This window comes from Micrasema longulum, unplaced genomic scaffold, assembly GCF_059751315.1.
Source record: "Micrasema longulum isolate JH-2025_06_02 unplaced genomic scaffold, ASM5975131v1 h1tg000595l, whole genome shotgun sequence".
NCBI lineage: Eukaryota > Metazoa > Arthropoda > Insecta > Trichoptera > Brachycentridae > Micrasema > Micrasema longulum.
Genome location: NW_028277791.1, coordinates 469,525 through 485,535, shown reverse-complemented (window position 1 = coordinate 485,535; position 16,011 = coordinate 469,525).

Genomic DNA, 16,011 nt, shown 5'->3' with positions numbered 1-16,011 from the left:
TAAACTTAAAATATAAAACAAATTTTTTTCTACATAAAACGGATAGTTTTATATCATATCAAATAATATTTGACGTTTTGAATATAATGTCGGTCAATTGTCTACAACAAAGTTGTTTATTCCGAGTTCCAATTTTAATTATTTATCTTACAAAATGAGCAAAGTAGGGTTGAATAATTAACTACCCTGGCAACACAAACGAAATTTTTATTTTGTTTCTTCAACAATCTGACAGATGGAAAAATAATTCAATTTTTAAGTAATGCATTTGTTACATACACATTCATTTGCTAATTACAATTAATGATTGCATCCTGTTTCTTTAAGATCCTGGCAGTATTTTTACACTTTAAAAGGACACAACACGTCATAGTTGAATTCAAATCAGGAGTTGCGTGCTGAGCGACGTCTATAAAGAATTTAATGAATCGAAACGTAAACCTACTCATTTATGAGTAATTTAGCCGCCTTCTGTTTGATGTGCGTATGCGGTTTCTGGACTATTCTTAATTCTATGGAGAAACCATATAATTGAAGCGTATTCTAATTAACTTCTACATATGTGTTACATAGCAGTGTTGATGTTCTAATGTTAAGGTCGTTAGACATTCGCATTAAAAACCTAGCATTTTATAAGCCTCGTTAATAATTTTATTTATGTGCCTATCGAATATAAGCTCGGAATCTAAAACTATTCCTAAGTCTCTAATAACGTTCTTCCTTGGAACCATTTCATTCATGAGAGCATACTGGAAATTTAAAGTATCATGTGTACGCAAAAAAAAAAAATTTACATGTGCATTTATTAATGTAAAATGGATTATTAAGGATAAAATGTGAAAATTTTAATTCTAAAAACTGACATTGGAAAACGAAACATATTAATTTCTCTATTATCGTTACCGAGCCGGTATGGTCTGACGATTGGAGAATTTACAAAACTATTATGCCTACAATAAATCCGCCAAAGCACTTATTATTTATGTAGGATTTTGGTTGTTGAACGTTTGAGCTCCTACCCTAGTTAGAAATTAATAAAGAAGACACGAAGTTGTTGTTAGACGTTTATTTATTACATGGCAAAAAAATATAGAATATTTTCACGCGAGTGTTACGGCAATGAGGAGTTGACGTAACTTCACTTAAACTACATGCTGGAACTAAGTGACTTCGTCAAGCTGGACTGAACTGGACTGACAGACTGACTTTGCCATGCTATGTGGTTTTTTTATAGGCCACTTTCCTTTGTAATCAATTTCTTCACGGTTAGGATGTGAATGTTCTGCAAAACGATGCTCCCGATTTTATGTGCAATACTGTTAGAGTTACATTATATGTTTTATTGGATTCTATAGAAAATGATGACATTGCTTTTTTTAGTCATTGAACTATTTCTGGTGAAACGCTTTAGCATGTGTGTGTCATCGATACTGAACTATAAACCCTACATTTGTATTAAATACAAACAGTGGTCTCAAAGATTGTATTTTAAAATAAACTTTTTTCTCATCCTGTTAAAAAGATTGACATTGTATTTTAAGACCATTACGATCAACAAAAATCAATCACTCTAATGTATGAAAAGATACTAAGATGGATTTCTTTGCGGACCAAAGAATTTTATAATAAAAAATAAAGCATTATGTCATCTATGTAACAGAGCGTGCGTCTGCCCAATTTTCCCTACTTTGATAATTTAATTAAGGATTTGACGTAGAAGAAATTTCCAAGAAAAACTTTTTTATTAATAACCTTCACAAATGTAGGTCTTGGAAAATTTTCACAATGGTTTACCGAATAAAATATAAAAAAGATAAATTATTTTTTAAAATATCAAATATGATCACGAATATAATAGTTGTATTCGTTTGTAAAGTGTCAGAAAAAGTTAAGTTGATATGGCGTAGTATTTTTTTATTCTTATTCTTAGAAGTGGGCTCAGTGCTATTAAAGCTCCTGACATCACTGCGACTTGTGAAGATCTATTGTGACGGGTCCCCGTGAATAGTTCTCGCTCTCCAAGCCCAGGTCTATAAAGAGCCTGGCTGCTGTGTGGAAGGCGAGAGTTTACATTTTGCTAAATCTCCTCCTCCAAGCTAAGATCCGTAAAGAATCGGGCTATTAGGTAAAGGGCGACCTCTTCAATATTCTCAGGTTTAACCAGTGGTCCCCTGAGAATGAGGCTCCTTTTATGATGTAGAACATCACATCCACATAGAATGTGGATAGGTGTTTCCTCATCTGCACTGTGGAACCTACATCTAGATGTTTCGAAAAGGTTCATTCTAGCAAGGTGTTTGTTCAATCTGCAGTGCCCTGGGCGGGCTCTAGTGATAACTCTGACTTGATTTTGGCTGAGCTATGTTAGGTCAAAAACAACACTTTGCGAGTACTTTTTTGTTAGTTTCTTCGCTTGGTGCTGACCAGGTACATTTTGCCAGAGCATAACGTTCTGCTTCCTGGCCCATGAACTAATCTCGTTGCGAGGAGCACATTTAGGAAACCCACAGCAGAGCTCAGGGCCTATTGGGGCTGTCTCAGTTCTCAGCCTTGCCAATTTATCAGCTGCCTCGTTACCGTCAATGTTTGAGTGTCCAGGTACCTAAATTAATGCCACACTGTTACATTCACCGACACAATTAAGCGCCCGTTGACATTCTAAGGTTAATTTTGAAAAGCATATATTAATATTATTAATTCCAACACCTTTATGTGTGTTTCGATTCCCGATATGAATGACATGAAATATTTATTTCAAAACATGTTTTTCATCTAGAACACTCTATAGTTCTTAAACTGGTATCGGAAGCGTAAGACTGATCATCAGTTCTTCATGTAACAAAAAAATATCAAGATAAACTGCGATTGATGTACCAGTTTAGTTCCCTATGAAGATGAAAGAAAATGGTTGTGAAGACTTTTGCATAGATTTTATTTTTTATTTTGAATACAAAAATATGTAAAGGTTAAATGATTATAAATAGAAGCTATAAAAAATGTAATATAAAAATAGAAGGGGCCTGCCATAAGAAACGTGTATTCTCTAATTTATACTTAAATGAAGCGACGATGGTTTAACCTATATTATAAATAAATATAATCTCTCAATGTTATTACATATTTGTATACAACCACTTACCGATTTTTCTATGTCTACCGGTTTCGAGACGTACCCGTCTCTTAGTCAGGAAACCAATTAAACCAACCAACACGCAAAACCCACTATACACCTTCACCATAGTTGTTGCACAAAAATAGTAAGTATATTTAATACCAGTATATATAATACCGGTAGCCATAGAAAAGTCTTTAAGTGGTTGTATACAAACATTTAATAACATTTAGTAAAAAGGTTTGACCACAAAGTTAATGCTTTAAATATTAATAATAAATATAATGTGAATTAAAATATGAGAAAATAATAAGAATAAGGAAATAAAATAAATATGGACAAAACAAGGAGATAGTGGGAAGGAAAAGAAGGAAATTGGTGAGTAGTGGTGAAGGATGAATGAAGGAAAGTAGGAGTGGAAAATTGCATTTAATTTGATAGCGAGAAATAAAGAGAATAAAAACACAAAACGTCTATTCTCTGTTATTCTGAATCAAGCCTCTTTTGTACCTATTACATGGAGTGTTAAATATATCGAGACTTTAGAAATCCTCATTAAATGTTTCGCATATACGAGGGATGGTAGAATGTTTCCGATGATTAGTTTTAATGTTGGTTAGATAGAAAGTATCAAACAGGGTAATGTAAAGGAACCAAGGAACTGCCTCAATTTATTTTGTTTTTCACTGTTTATTTTTTATCATGAACACTTGACTAACCATCTTCTCCGCGCAATGTATATTTATCTTTAAATCATTGTTTGCTTTCTAGAATCTCATTTGTCAATGCGCTTTGTAGCTGAAAGATCCGATAAACGTAAATGTAATAAACTATCAAATTATTCAAAACTTTAAACTCATAAGTAGAGTTTTTGAATTCTTACTGTCTATTTTTATTTTTTTATTTGTGATTTATTAAGTTAGTTCGTAACATTTTAAGAACTAAATAAACTTTTAACAACATTACAATTTTTTTATCAAAATTTCTCAATCACATATTTTTTCAAATTTATTTTAAGTATTTCAATCTTTTCTATCTCCTTTATTTCTTCAGGCAACTTATTGTACAGCTTCAATCCCTTGTACAATGAGTTTTGAAATTCTGTTTTTCTCTTCATTGATAATTTTATCTTTTTTTATCCCTTGTTTCATATGTATGATATTGTTGGTTTAATTTTATTAATGTTTTTATTTTATTCGTCCCCTTAGTTATTTTGTGTTTAAAAATTGCTCAATTATATTTAATTTGCTGCTTTACTGTAAGCAAAGCAATTTCTTTGTGCATTATTTCTACATTAAAATAGATATTTTTCTTGAGTATAATCCTCATCGCCTTATTTTGAAAAATTTGTATTTTTTTAATTTCTCCTTTATTACATAAAAAAGGAATAGAAGAACAGTAATTTAAATGTGGACATATGATTGTTTTATAAAAGAACACTACTCTTTACATCTTTCACATTTCGCAATCTTCCCGTAAATGATTTTTTTTTCTGTTACATATTGGGAATGCGTTTTGAAATTCAAATATCTATCCAAGTAACACTGAAATATTTAATTTCGTCTACAAAATTTATATTTAAATTATCAATATTAATATTGTATCCTTGGGATATATTTTTTCTGCCAATATCCATATATTTTGTTCTTGAGATATTTAGTTTTAATTTATTCACTTTTAATTATTTTGATATATTTTCCAAATCGTAATTTATATAATTTATCATTGTATCATAATTATCTCCTGATATGTAAACTAGTGCATCATCTGCAAAAAGTTGAATCTTACAATATTTAAGAGATTCACCGATGTCATTGATGTATATGATAAATAATATGGGCCCTAGCACTGAGCCTTGGGGTAATCCTTAATTATTTTCTATTGGATTTGAAATAATATTTTTAACTTTCGTCATTTTAAATCTGTTATTTAAGTAGCTTTGAAACCAATTTAAGGCATTTCCTCTCATTCAAATTAATTTTAATTTTTCTAGTATTCTTGATTGTCTCAAATGCTCTTTTGATTTCCAAAAAAAACGCCAATACATACTTATTTTTGTCAATTTCTTCCTTCCAGTCATCAATTACTTTATTAAGAGATGTTTCACATTAATGATTGTTTCTGAACCCAGATTTCTCTTCAATAATTATATTTGTTTTGTTCAGAAATTTTTCCAGTTAATTTTTACGATAAATTCCATCAGTTCTTCATATTTTGGAAGCGTGTTGATAGGTCGGAATTCCTCGGCTTTTTTAGTATTCTTGATTTTTGGTATTGGGATAACTATTGATGTTTTTCATGACTACGGTACTGTCCATATGTCTATGCTCTTTGCAGCTGCAAGACATGCTGTATTCTAGCTTTTATCTGATATCGGTTATTAAATTATATTTTAATTAGAAATGAGGAACCAGAATCTAAATCTTCCATGCCCCAATGTAGCGGCAAGACGTGTTGAAATATATATTTTCACAATAATGGCAATATAAAAAATATTTATTTTACAGAAACAAACAGTCAACAACGATATAATATTTTTTTTTTAAATTAAAAACACACTAGTAAAGTTTCTATATAAAAAATCATACAAATCAAACAGTGGTACAACAAAAAAGTGTGTTTGCGTGTATTTGTATGAGAGTAAATGTAGAGGTGTGTTTGTGTGTATTTGTGTGAGAGTAAGTTTTTAGATGTGCGTAAGCGTGAGCATCATTAAATAGCAAGTGGAAGCGTATCGCAGCCAGAAATAATGAATATTTATTTATTTTTAAACTAATTTAGGGCCATGTTAAATATATCAATAAATAAAAAAAGCATTATTGTTTGAGCAAGAACGATAGAGGAAAGAGTGTTGTGCATAGTTAGTGCTACAGACAGGCAGATGGAAATTGTCCAGTAAAATAAATTAAAAATTAAGTTATTAGAAATTAAGTTAATAAAATATGGAATTTTACGCATTAAAATGGCTTTTAATTTATCATTTATTTGCTGGTTTAAATTGCCACTTTACACATTGCGTTCCCTTCAACAATGACAGGTCACAAAACCTGTAAATGCCTAGACTTCCATAATTCCTTCTCTAAAATGTTCTCCATCTCTGCTGTAATATGTAAATCTTAATAAGTCTCTAGGAGGGAGAATCTAGTCTGCTTCTACAAATATTTGGACAAACTCAAAATATTGGTAATAAGTTTATCTATTTATATCACATTCTGCAACACTAAATTGATTCCAATTTTCTAAAATTCGAAATTTATTCAAAGAAATTAATTGCAGTATCCATGATTTGCATACATATGCACTGAACACGTCGCGGGGGATGCAGAATCAAATTAGGGTCCTGTTGACCCTATAAAGGCACCTACAATGGGGTCAATCTTACCCCTAGGTTGGTTGTATGTGATTGCATTATATCCCTTATCACTTGTAGAGCTACATAGTAATATGAAACATGGTATAAATCAAGAAAATATATGTAAATTTTCATCGTTATTCTACTTTTTGCACACATTGGTGCATAGGGCACTGCATTTTCAAACCAAATACAGCGTACAAACGCTTTAAATGACAGGTCAAGAGCAATGCTTAATGTTCTTGCCCCCTCTATCACAGTAGTAGCTGCTCAGTTGTGGAATAATCTACCCACTAATGTTAGAGACGCCCCTTCTTCATTTACATTAAAATCATGATCTATCTAAATATTTTAGTTGTTTCTTTCTACTTTTTCTTTCCTTCCTATCACCTCTCCTCTCCTCTCATTATCATCATCATCATTCCCTTTCTACACCCAATGGTGCATAGGACACTGCATTGGCACACCAATCGCAACGCATCTTGATCGTTTTTGTTACATGTAGGTAAGATGATCAGTCTTACGCTTCAGGTACCAGTCCAGGGACTATTAAATATTCTAGTGTGAAAACACACTTTTAAATAAAATAAAAAATCGGAAATCAAACCCGAGACCTCTTGCATGGCAGGCAAACGCACTGATTATTACACCACGAGGCCGACATGGTATATTGTAAATATTTTTTATGCGTTGCCTAGTATGTGAAATAATTCAGTTAGATGAATCTCTTCACAACTGTAAAGGTTTCAGCACTTTAACTTCACTAAAATCAATGAATGGAATAATTGAAGAAATATGGATGTTCAAACATAAGCAAAATTGTGAATGTTACACAGTGGGTAAAGTGGCCATCTAAACCAGCCAACGACAGGTCATAAGCTAACAAATCAAACCGTATTTTGAACTAACAGTGTTATAACTATTGTAAACCATTGAATTATCAATAAGCTTAAATTAATATCTCATTTTTTTAAGATTGGGATTTTGCCGGGTTTGCAAGTAACACTCTCATTTGGTTTCTGGTATTTCAGACATATGTCCTCTTACACGTAGTTTCTGATGAAAACGGTACACTGATGTGAAAGTTCTCAATTCAGCCGCCTGGCCGTTCTTCCTATATGACTTGAGACCAGCGGCTGGTTGGTTCGGGAGGCCGCTTTATTAAAAAAAAAAAACCTGACGATGTCAGTGATATTTATCAAGAACAAATTATTGAATCTTGTATGTTGCAATATTTAATATGCGCTGCATTTAGTGCCAATACCAGTACCTTGTACACCGTGAAACGTGTGTATTGGCACACCGTTTTGAGTTATGAATAAGTAATCTAACACTGAAAATGTGTACTTCAAAATAATTAAACTGTTCTTAGCAACCTAAATAATTCCTTATATGTAACGTTGTTTATCTTGCAAGCCTATCCACTTAAAGGTATATGAAAAAACATACGTGACATCATATTAAAGAGCTCAAGTTATTTACTATCTAAGAAACTATATACATGAGGGGGAGCCGATATTTTTTTTTCCGAATATCGAAATTAAAGTTTAAAAAGTTGCCTTTCAGATTACTCGTAATGCAAAAAAATTCAAAAAGAAATATTTGTTACTACTTTCGGCCTTCAACCAGAGCTTGAAGTTTTAGAAAAAGTCATTTTTTTGCGCACAACCGGCTGTTATTTTGTATTTGAGTAAGAAAATCAGTACAATAATATTTCTTAATGTGCATTAAACCTTATTTAATAAGCATGACTTTGTTTTGTAATAAATGGGTAGCATAGTTTTAATGAGGGCTCTCAACGAATCAGTTGCGCGGAGTGTAAACTTTTTGCATTTTGGTGGTTTTAAAACGTGTTCGAATTTGTAATGTGATTAAGTTAAGATTATTTACCAACAAAAAAACTATTTTATCATAAAAGATAATTAACAAAATATTATCAACTTCAAACATCGGTTGGGGGCCGGAAGTAGTATGGAGTATTTTTTTAAATAATTTTTAAGTTCAATGTGATCCAAAATGCAACTTTTTATACCCCTTTCACTTTGATGTCTAAAAAAACAAGAAACTTCATACATCATCGGCCCATTTTAATATACCCAGATTTCGTGTTCATGCTTTGTTAAACTTGTTGAATTTCACAACATTTCATTTTTAAGAGGTGATTTTATTTATTGGTTTAGAACAGAACATCGATATGAAACAAGGGGAAACGTACCTCACGGTACACATATCTACGCTCTAAAATGAAAAAGCTTCACTATGACGTCATGGTTGAAGATAAAAGTCTCCCGACCGACTACCAAGATACACTTTCGATCCCCTCACCATCAAGTTTTGATTTAAGTACATCGGTTTATACCGACGGGTCCAGAACCCTTCGATACGTTTATCTACGCATTAAAAGTGTCAAAAATTTTGTTCCGCCAAGCAATTTTTCCATTATTTATGATTTATTTAAATTTTTAAACAATTTGAGGTCAGCCCTTTTTTTCTTTAAAGCCAATTAAAAATATAAGAGAGAAATAATTAAACTTTGAAGTCTAATTAAATTCTGACATACCTGTGAGTTTAATAAAACAAACGCCTCGATGCAAAAAATAATGTCGTTAGGTGCTGTTCTATTATCACATAAAAGTATCTAGGCGATAGAAAGTTAACACTCTAAAAAATAAATTTATTTATTATATTTTATCCATGCGTTTGACTATCTGTCTGAGAGAAAGTATCGAGAGTCGCCATTGTAATCGCTCAGTACTACCTCAGTAGATAAACGCGGACGATCGTTAAGCATATTATTTTGGCAATGGTTAAAAGTCACATTAAAATCAAGCAAGCTTTTTTGTCTTGAATTGGGATTTCTCGTAGTTTGCCATCACTTTGAAGTGGGCACTTTCTATCACAGAAGCTTATTTAAAATATAAATGAGAACTATTTTTATTTTTAATGAAGTTAAGAACGCGAACTATTTTTTGCGGTTATTCATTGGTTTGTTTCGGTCATATGATGTCGATATCGCAAATACCGAGTAAGATACAGATAGTACAGAAGTTAAGTATACCGTGTCGATATGCAACAAAACAGACTCACAAACCTTCCGACGTAAGGATCACCTTACCTTTTTTGTTACAAAAATTATCGTAATTCGCTCCATTTGGAGTACCAATTCAATGCTCTTTGCACCACTGGGGTACACCGCCAGATAGGTAAACGATTATGATTTAACAATAAACGTTTTATTTTTATTTTAAAAATAATGTTTACTTGTAAAATATTCGATTTCAAAAGTTCTAATTTTTAAAATAAAATTGACATGAAAAATATAAATAATTTGATTCAGAAATTTTATGAAATCATCAGATATAAATTTATTTTTTAAAATAAATCTTAGCCGGTAAATAAATTTTTTTTTAAACTTGTCATAATTGTTTAACATAACTTTATTTTATGTGTATTTCTCCTTATTGTGTTTTTCTTAAAAAGCGTGTTATTATAAATTATAGTTTAATACGGATGATATATTTTATTTTTTCAGTTTTTTGAGTAAGGTATACACTTGACTAAATATTTGAATTACATTATTTAGGTGGTGTATTTTCTTTGTAAATAAGTGATACGACAAGTGTTTATCTGTAATAAAACATAAAATATAAAAATGCATTACCTTTTAAAATAATATTTTTTGATCCAACACGATAAAAATTTTCTTTCAATTTATCACAGATAACAAGAAATCACTATTGGCCGTTTTTTTTCAAACAAATTACCACTTCATCTCTCAGTTTTTCACTTGTCAAAACATATAATTAATCACTTTTTAGTTTGCTCTAAACGTATAACAACAGAGATTTTTCGTAAAACAATCACTTCTCAAAACAGTTGTTGAAACAAGTCATCAAAGATTTGATTATTGAATCGAATCGCGCGACTAATTAATTGTCAATCACCGGTGAGTATATTGGAATTTACAGGCGGTGAAATAAAGGTAAACGTCACCCGCGTATAGCATTATTACGTCACTGAAACCGGGCACTGATTTTCACAATTTCGTCCACTTTGGCTCGGTTTGAATTAGCTGCTTTTGCGAGCATGCGCACGGGGATGAAATTTCACAAGGGGATGTTTACCCGCGGTTGGACGACGAACGACTGAGGGTGTGCGCGCAGTACCCGGGCTTTCCCCTCTCTCCTCTCTCTCTATCCTTCCACCTTCCCTCTCCTCATTCTGAGGACGAAATTCCCGGATTTCGAACTCCTTCGAAGCCTCTTTGGAGACACTTAACATTGTGACAGGTTTATGTGTGATTAGTGTAATATAAAGCCGGTTGTCTGCAATTTCTTACCATGTCTTATTTTTCCAATTTAAAAACAAATCGACTTGTGTTAATACAAATTTGTGTTTATTCTGCCGGAATTTTTTTAAAAGCAATTTTTATTATTTACATACTGAAATCGAACATTTACATTTTTCCCTTTCTAAAAGTTACGATTATTCTGACAATACAGAAATCATTAGAACTTTATTTCAATCTTAAAATTTTCATTAATTTTTCCAAATAATACCAAACATATACCTTTTTTATTGAAGATATAAAATGTTTTGATTAAATATTATTTTAACCATACGTTAATAAATCAAATATATTGATCAATTGGACAGTGTAACACTAAAATGTGTTGAGCCACACCAACCTCAAACTAAAAATACGACTAATGATTTAGCTGAACTGTGAGATTTATAAAAATACTTAATAGAACAAAAAAAGGTGACAAAATTTGGTTGTGACAAACCGAGTTGTAGCCCCATGGTAGTATTGTGGACTCACGGGTCAAAGGTCCGAGGTTGAAATCCCTTTTACTTCTCCCACTCTATGATCATGCAAATATATGTTACCCAGGTGCTAGTTCTGAACTGCTTGATAAATTGGAACGATTGCAGAATGTTTGCGTACGTTATATCATTAATCTTGGCCAATTGGACCACGTAACCGAATACCACTCGCAACTATACGGGCTCAGTATCAGGCATTTAAGAAACATTTACAGTATATCTCTTCTTCACAATATATAGAATAATACCACTTCACATGTTTATCTGAGAGATCTTTTCCAAACTCTAACACAAGATGAACTATTTCATCGTTGAGAAAAAAACTTCATACCCATTCCCCGCTCTAATTTTTGTTCTTTCCTCTTTCACAGTAGTGGCTACTCGATTAAGGAATAATCTACTCGCCTAATGTCAGCGACGCCTCTTATTTATTTACATTTTAATCAAGATTAAAATGTTACCATCTAAATATTTGAGTTTTTCTTTTCTTCTTCTTCTTTCCTTTCCACCTCCTCTAATAGTTTGCATGTGTATGTATATATGTGAATATATGCATATGTATGTATATATATAAATGTATGTGTGTGTGTGTGTATGTATATGTATAATATTTACATTTGTTTTTAGTTCTTAAATGCAACATTTTTATTAAATTTTTAATATGTATTTTCTATAATTTTAAGATAGAATATATAAAATAATTAGTTTGAAACCTCTGAAGCAGTCATACTTGCTACCTAAATGGGTTCATACTCATTTGGTTGTACATAGGAAATAAGTACTACTGATTTTGCAACAATAACCGATGAACCGGTGATTCAGTCTGTTTGTACAATATACGCGTAAAGGTCTTTTTTGTTGCTAAATTTGTTTGCCTAATAATGTGAGCCCATGTAAGATTTACTAACCTAAAATGGATATCTTTTTTATTACTTTTCTTCTATACTTCCCTCTTTTACTATAAATCTTTTTTTATTTTTTTTACTATACATTACTTGTATTGACTTTAACCATTATAAATAACTATGTTTTCTTTATGTAATATAAATTTGTATTTAACTTTAATTTTGTAAAAAGATGCTACTGCCGTTTGTTATAATTATAAATAATTAATAAATGAAGTTTTGTTTTTTAGTTTAATTTCAAATTTTGTGAAAAATTATACTATTCCATAGAAGAGTTGAAGGAATGCAGATGTTCATTACAATAGAAAAAAAACATGTGTTGGCCATCATCTTGCTGTTTTATTTTGATTGATTAGACAATAGACGAGAAGAACTTTGTTCAGAGGAGAATACGGCAGGCAAGGCATTTTTAGGGTTTATGAGCTATAATTCACTAGTTTCAGTGATCAGTTTACACACCGCAGTACCTTTCTTTGAACATTTTAGAGTTATTTAAATTTTAAAACTTCTTTTCAGACCTCCTGACTGTTCGTATCAAGTTTATTTAATATGGTTATGCGATATCTTTTTTGATGTTCCAAGCACTCTGCATCCATCAAGATTCGCATTGGAAATATTTCTAGCCTTACTTTTGCGTCCAAATGCTCTACAAGTCCAAACCATGTTTTTTTCTGTTTACTTTTTGTGTCTTTTGTCAGTCTTTTGTGTCTTATGCATACTTGCCAAACTTACTACTTACTGCTCGGTGTATTTTATTTCTTGTGAACATTATGAAATTATACTTATTTTGCTAGAATTCCATTCGTTCATGCGCTTTGCAGCTGCAATATGTTTGATAATATTAGCATAAATATTATGTTACTATGTTATGAGTATGTCCAAATGCTTTCAAACTGGCCGCTCCTCTCTTTTGCAACAAATTTAATTTTGTAAAAACTCCCTAGGGAGGAAATCCAGCAAGTTTGCAAGCATTTGGACATACTTAAAATATTGTTGAATTAACTACCTGGTAAAAAGAGAAGTATTAAAATTAGAAAATTGTTTCCAGGCGTTGCCTAGTAAGTGAATTGATTCATCCGGATAAATCTCACCCACATGATAAAGGTTTCAGCTCTTGTACTTCACAAAAGTCATTAGATGGAAGAGTTGAGGAAATGTGGATGTTCAAACGTGGGTAGAATTCGTGAAATTTACACAATGTGTAAAATGGCCACTTAAACCAGTCAACGACAGGTCATAAACGATGTTAATGCCTAGACTTTCATATTCTCTTCTCAAAAATGTTTTCCTTCTCTGTTGCAACAAATTTAAATATCAATATTACATAAATTAAATTTATTGTAAAATTATTTCTTACTTAATCACTTCCTGTAAATAGGGTCTTGATTTCCAACTGTCCATGCGCTCTGTATCTACTGGATATTTTTCCTTTCTCTTGACGCTCAAATAAGTAAAACGATAAGTTCATGCTTCTACCAGCTGAGACAAATTAAATGCATACGCAAAAATTTGCCGGCTGATGCCGCCCATCAATTAATAAATGCGTTTGTAGTGTCTAGAGTTGATTATTGTAATGGTATCTACGCAGGTCTACCAATAAATAAAATGACTCGCCTACAGTCTGTATTGAATGCTGCAGCGAGACTTATTTTCGGAATCTCTAAGTTCAGTCATATCACTCCAGAAATTACACTTCAGAAATTACACTGGCTACGTTTCCCACAGAGGGTCAAACACAAACTCTGTTGGCTTATGTATAAATCACTGCACAACTCTGCTCCGGAATATCTAAGGGAACTGTGCATTCCAGATGAACTAGCTGACAGGCGTCTCACGCTTAGATCAGCTACGTCTACAGCGAGAGGAAAAGTTATCATACCTCTACGCAAACAGCGCACTAAATTTAGTGAATGCGCATTCGCGGTTGTAGGCCCTACGGCATGGAATGCTCTCTCTCAGCAGAGGTGCGAGGCTCTCTGTAGCTGTAAGACGTGTTTTTATATTTTTTAATTAAAAATAATCTATTGGAAAAAGGGAACTAAAATCTCAACCGCCTATGCGCTCTGAAGCTGCAAAATGCGTTAGGATGTTTATTTAACGCCGGCCTGGGGTGATTTTTCACAAAAATGGCCCTTTAAAAAATATCTGAAATAAATAAATAAACCCTCCAACAAAAATTTCCTTTTTTGATTTTGTACATAATAATTATTGCAACCTCACGTAGTGCAGAGATTTCGATATTTGAGCACCTGTAGTTTATTGTTTTACCACATATTTGCCCAAGAGATTGAATGTCGTCAACATTCATTCTACTTTCATCCATGTTTTTCTAACTCCATACATAAAGATAGTCACCAAAATTCTATTGAGAATCGCGTATTCTTATTAAATTGTTTTTTTTCTTTTTAATCTATAATCCTTTTTCAAAGTATTTTTCCATTTCCATTAAAAGATTAATCAATAAAAAAGTGCTACAACACCCCACAACTTATTTTACTTCTGCCAAAGTTTCTATTACCTTCCGAAGTTTTCCTTCATTAGTTTTAACTAATTGCCATAAGTAAAGTGATAGAGTTTCCTGTTCCTTTATTCTGTTTCCTCTCAATTTTTATTCAATCTCCACTTTCAATTTGTTGCTCACACTGGACTTTTATACAACTTCACTTATATATAAATGGCACCGATCTTCTCTTGCGCTCTTAACAGCAATGTTTAAATTAGTTTCAACCTCACCCACATGATAAAGTTTCAGCTCCTTGACTTAACAAAAGTCAACAGATGGAAGAGTTGAGAAAATTTTGATGTATAAACATGGGCGAAATGTTGAATATTACATAGTGCGTAAAGTGGCCACTTAAACCACCCAACGACAGGTTACAAGCCCATTAAACGCCTAGACTTCCATATTCCCTTCTCAAAAATCTTTTCCCTCGTTTATATATAATAACTCACAAAAATTTTTTGAGTAGCAGTCATAAAAAAATGGCGGTATCCGTGTTGTAATGGCTAAAATACTTAACACATGTACGAAATATTCCGGGTTCGATTCTCGGTGAGAATATAAAAACTGAATATTATTTTTATCAATTCTGGATGTTTTGTGTAATACGAGTAATTTGCCACTATAATTGGGCCTCTTGTCATGTTGTGGTGCAAAAAAAAATACAAAACACAAAAATTCATTATAATATCAGACAACAACGACACTTCCACATTAAAAAACGAAATGCAGGACAGTCAGCAGTCTATATAAAATACCACAATGATATATGCCTTACTAGTCGAAAATTATATTAGACAAATTTAAAATTAACAAAAGCACGTGCGGACTTCACTCACCTAATAACGCATTTTAAATTTGTATTTGAAGCATTTACTTAGCATTATTTATTATTTAAATAAAAATCCTTTTTGCTATAAGCGTATGAGTCATCCGGAAATCAATCTTCAGTGGCAGCACTTACTATCGTATTAAGGACAATGCAGAAATTGAATCATACATTTCCTGTGTGTAAACAATCAATTATCAATACATTCAAATTAGTTTAAATAAGCTGCTGATACAAATGGATGTAAAATCGCTGAGAAACACGGAATTTCATAAATTTATCATCTACCTGTTTTTATTCTCACATAAGTATAAGAATGTGTTTTTATTTTAATTTTATAATTTCTTGTGCTTAAAAAGCGCGATACAACTTTAAATTTAAATAAAAGAAGCGCATATTTGTTGAAGTGTGTTTGTTTTTATTGGGTTCGAAAAAAATAGAATACAGTGTTACCTTGAGCATTCTGCCGGTCCAATTTTTGGTCAT